Source organism: Mus caroli, chromosome 8 (assembly GCF_900094665.2).
Source record: "Mus caroli chromosome 8, CAROLI_EIJ_v1.1, whole genome shotgun sequence".
NCBI classification, from domain to species: Eukaryota; Metazoa; Chordata; class Mammalia; order Rodentia; family Muridae; genus Mus; species Mus caroli.
This window is the reverse complement of record NC_034577.1, coordinates 43601064-43606468: the sequence shown is the minus strand read 5'-3', so window position 1 is coordinate 43606468 and position 5405 is coordinate 43601064. Positions and strand designations below refer to the sequence as shown.

General features: G+C 35.4%; 1 pseudogene; it reads left to right on the top strand.

Annotated features, from left to right (window-relative positions):
* The first annotated feature begins 4998 nt into the window (after positions 1-4998).
* The window catches only part of LOC110300821, a 1927-nt pseudogene continuing 1520 nt past the window's right edge, over positions 4999-5405 (top strand).

Sequence of the window (5405 nt, the reverse complement as noted above, 5' to 3'; positions counted from 1 at the left end):
AATACAGTAAAGTGAGGTAGGTGGAGAAAGTTACCGAAGGACAGTTTTAATGATAAGAATAAGAGGAGGAAATAGGAAGAAGAGGAAGAGGAGGATGAAGGAGGAGGAGGAAGAAAGAAGATTATCAAGAAGGAAGAAGTAGAGAAGTAGTAGAAGTAGTCATCCTAGCAGTGGTAGCAGTAGAGTAGTAGTTGTAGATAAGTAGAATAGAGCATCACTGAATAAGGCTGCCAGCACACTTTGATGGTCATTATATAATGGAGATCCTGGAAATAACAGTTCATTCTGTGGGACACACAAAGAACTGACCGTCTAGAGAAGATGAATGACTCACATGTACAAAGGAAAAAGGCAAAATGAAGAGAGAGAAGAAAAATAATTATTTAATTTTTCACAAGTTGACAGCTCCCACCAAGATGAGAGGAAACAGATTGGGAAGTTACAATGATGCTCTAGGTTAGGTTTTTAGAGAGGTCCTTGGCTCCTCCTACTTCTTTTATTTATTTATTTTTCCCATGAAAGTAGAATGCCAGGGTGTGTGTGTATGTGGCTTCTACTCCCTGCTACCTCTCTTATGAACATGGAAATAGCTCTCTTGAGAAACAAGTCCCTCTTTTCTCTTTCTGTCTATATCCTTCAATATTTTTTCTCATTCCCTCTCATAGATCAAAGCAGTTCCTACTGTTGGGGTAGGCAATGATGACCATTCTAGCTGCTTCAAGCTGTCAAAAGGGAACCATAGTAAAAGGCAGTAGTCAGTGGCTTCAAGGAAAGTTTGTTTAAGGGGCCACAAAAAAAAAAAATCTTAGCAGAGATCTAGCACATAGGCCAGCCATTAGATGATAGCAATCGATCTTGGAGATTGCTGTGAGGGTGAAGCAGCATCCGCAGCATACACAAAGTATTAGTACTGCCACACTTCTTACTGGGCACTTTTGCTCTTGTTAAAGAAAATGGGCAAGAAAACCACCCAAAGATTGTTCACTTATCTTATGTCTTAACAAAGTCAATGGTTTCTTTGTTACGTGGTCTTCAATTGGACTGTGGAGAAAACTTATTTTGGCTCAGAAACTTAAGGAGGTTCCTTGCTTTTGTTTTTTGTTTTGTTTTGTCTTTATCAATCACTTTATGTTCAGAGGTTGATCATTGGGACTCTTTGCAGTTTCCACGTAAATACTGAGAGATATAATTAGAGACATAGTTGCCACATTATATTATTATTATTATTATTATTAATCATCATTATTATCATCATTATCCTCCTCTTCTTTCTACAGTATAACCTATAATTAGATTGGCAAAAGTTTTATTTGATGGATTACTATTTAATTGTATAATTAACTATTCTTTATACCAGACTCCTGTAAAGGGAAGTGGAAGTCTGGAGAGTCTATAGAAGTTAGGTAAGATGACTGCCTCATTGGCAGAGTCATTTATAGTAAAAGCTGCCCTTATCCATGTAACAGGTAAAACATCAAGAGGAGCTAGCCATAATTGATCAAGTTGGGCTGAAATACGGATTTTATTTTAATTCAGAGTAGGGCTAGACATTAGCTTCTGTCAATATAAGAAAGAAATATTATTTATTGGTTTTGACATTTATGATCCCTGCATTGTCCCATAAGCTCCATTCTGATATCCTGAATATTTTTCCCAGAGTTGTGAGTTTGACAACATAGTACCTCATAGCCTCTTTTAGTCAGAGAATATGGAACAGTTGTGAGAATAATGTATGAAAAGAGAACTGTTTATAGCTGGTAAATATATTTTTAGCTTTAGATTTGACCTTGGCATTAAGAAGATATATCCTTTTTTCTGATTTTAATTTTAATTTTATTTATTTATTGGTAAAAGGTAGGGATTACAGTGTTGTCTTGAGTCAAGGTCATAGTGTTCAATATCCTGACAGAAGTTTTCTATTTTCTTTAAGAAAAAAATCAGTGGCAAAGGGTTGTCTGGATAGTATCTCACTTGGTTCAGTCAAATATTCCAGTAGTATAGTCCCTTATTCATACTGATCATTTGATTATATTTGATTATCCTCTTCTTCTGCATGCTGAAAGCCATGAAGGTGGCCAAGAATGATAACTTTTAAATTTAATATCTAGAAAATACATTTGAGCTGAAGCCAAGCATTCAAATAAATTTTGATTATACATCTGCTATGGATTTTTTTAAGTTATTCCTTTTAATTGCTATGATTTCAGCAGAAGTGTGACACCTTTATATTGACCTTTGACATGGAAACTAATAAGATCCTATGTGGATGTATTTGGAATGATATGTATTTTCTCTTAGTCTTGTGTTTTATGCACATCTTGTTTAAAATTGCTCAGATCTTTGTAATTTCAATGAGGTTTTAAGTTTTCTTTCAATTTCAGGTACGATTGTGTTGTCTAAGTCTTTTTATTATAATTATTTCTGGTTTACATTTTAAATATACATTTTCTACATACTGTCCTATTTCCAAATGTCAAGCAAAATAGTAGTATTAACAAATAAATTCACCATCTGTTTGAAACTTTTCTTCAGGGGGCACTAAGCAATGTCTATACCTTCGCAAAGTCTCCTCAGGAAAAACTCAAGTGCAAATTGTACCACACATAACTCTGGAAACCTGAGTCTCTTTATGCTCTTTGTATAGACTGTGGATGGTACTCACCTTCCTTTTATGGGACAGGTAAAAGACTGACTATCCATGAAAGGCAAAAGACGAAAATGAAGACATAGAGTGAAAGCAGTCATCAGTGAACACATGTTGACAGTTCCTATCTTGATGTGTCTGGATAAGAGAGAACACGTATATTTGGCAATATGTCTGCGTAGGAGGCAATCTGAGTTAGGCATTGCATAAAGCCCCTTTCTCTATTCTCATGCATAGGTGTTTATCATTGAGCAAATTTTGTCCTTCATGCCACTTTTCTCAAGAGAAGGGAATAGTCCTCTTGGTAAGCCCTTCCCTGATTTCCACCTGTATCCTCTTAACTTTTCATTGGTTGGTCACTGTAACCAACTAGTCATTATTGCCCACATGTAAGTTAGACTTGAAGAAGAAGCAGATGATCAGCATTGCAGAATAATGCTGAAAGCAAACATATTGAATATTAATGGAATTTGCATGCTGATGTGTCCTTTTTACACAAGAGCTTATGAAGGAACAAGATAATGAATGTATTTCATTCAGTAAAACTATTTACTTCTTTTTGTTAAAGTATTTAAAGGTAGACTGCTAACATGCTTCTAAATTTGTCTGGGGCCACAGTGCTTGAATTTGCAGGGATTTGGCATAGTTTCTGTATAATTAGTCATGGAGACAAAAGAAGAGATGAATAGCAAATTAACAAAACAAAAATTAGGAACTACAAATTCCCCACTTGGAGAATTGAATAGAAAATAACTAAGGAGAAAGAACTCCAAGTCTCCCTCCAAGCTGGAGCAGAAAATCTAAGTGATAGAATCCCAGTGAGCATAGGTGTCTCTGCTGGGTCATCCATACACGGTTATCTCTAAAAGCCAGAAAAGGATTCCTGATAAAAGAAAAGTGCTATTTCGTTGAATATTTCAGTGTCCTTCCAGTAACAGTTAAAAGATTCAGATAAGGTAACAGATGAACTCCTGAAATTGTGTTGTAATATTCGCTAAAATAATGTATAAAAACTATCTTATAAAAATACAATGCATAATGATGTCAAATACCAATCGGATGGAGGAAATGCTGCACAGATAATATACCACTTATGTAAGTAATGTTTCAGAATACGTGGATAGCTATGACAATGAATATCTTTAAATATTCTGGCATTGTTATTAAATTGACAAAACCACATTATGATTCTGTGTTATATTATATTCAAGGACTGCCAACACATTTTCATAAAATCACTTCAATTTTTTAAGTACGCAGTATATAAATAAATAAGCAATTATATATTTAATTCAAATACTGATAGTGCTACAATCAGAAGGTTTATGTAATTGTATCACAGTGACTTTCTTTTCCAGCTCATATTTAATATCTAATAAAACAGAATATTTGAATTGAGTAGACTTTATATTTTTCCCTATTCCTTATATTTTGTCCTCAGTATCATTATGAAGATGATGTTAAGGCAAAAAGTTTATTTTGGGGTTGGGGATTTAGTTCAGTGGTAGAGTGCTTGCCTAGTAAGCGCAAGGCCCTGGGTTCGGTCCTCAGCTCTGGGAGAAAAAAAAAAAAAGGTTTATTTTGTTTTGTCAATATTTTTCGTTTCATTTCTTATAATTTTTATTGATAAAAATACTTATAATACAGTGAAATAATTAATTATACATTAATATTAAATATATATCTACCTATGGAAAAATAACTAACAAGATTATGAATGTCTAACTAGGTCTTTTACCAATGATGTTTAAGTCTGGGCCTAAAGTTAAGTTTAACTTACATCCTTGACTTTGAAGGACTGAGAAAACTCTAGCATTCTATAGACCAGTGGCAGCAAAGAAGCAGTAGCAACTGGGAAAGGATCAGTTATAAGAGTGGTTGTAAGATCTAAACTATGGGTCATTTCTTAATTCAGCTCTGAAATTCTTGTCCTCTGCACGTGTGAGAACATCTTACCAAAAACACTATGCAGAGGTGAAACACAATTCAGGGTTTTTAACAGAATGATTAATATCCTCCAAATATCTGAGGATTTTGAGAGAGAGAGAGAGAGAGGAGTGGGTGAGAATAATGAAGCAATATCTTCCGTTAGATATTACTTAACACTTAACACTCCATCCTTAAAATTATCAACTCCTTCTCAATGTTTCTGTGTGGTATTACACTTTCTTGAACTTGTATAAATAAATTGCATGTAACCATTAGTGATTTTTTACATCATAAATTACATGAACCAATCCATGTACAGAAGTAGAGATAATAATGCAAAAATATATGTTCTTAAAAATGTTTATGTTCGGGCTTCCGGAAGCTAGCTGCGGCCTGAACAGTAGGGCTGATGATTGCTGCGGTGGTTCACTTCTAGTCCCGGGTGGTCTGGATTTCGCCGGGAAGACGGAATGGCGCTCTTGCGTTACAACCGCGGCTGTGGCCAGCGTTTCGACCCAGAGGCCAACTCGGACGATGCTTGCACATACCACCCAGGTGTTCCTGTCTTTCATGATGCCCTAAAGGGTTGGTCTTGCTGTAAAAGAAGGACAACTGATTTCTCTGACTTCTTAAGCATTGTAGGCTGTACAAAAGGTAGGCATAATAGTGAGAAGCCACCTGAACCGGTAAAGCCTGAAGTCAAGACTACTGAGAAGAAGGAACTATCTGAATTAAAACCCAAATTTCAGGAGCACATCATTCAAGCCCCTAAGCCAGTAGAAGCAATAAAAAGGCCAAGCCCAGATGAACCAATGACAAACTTGGAGTTAAA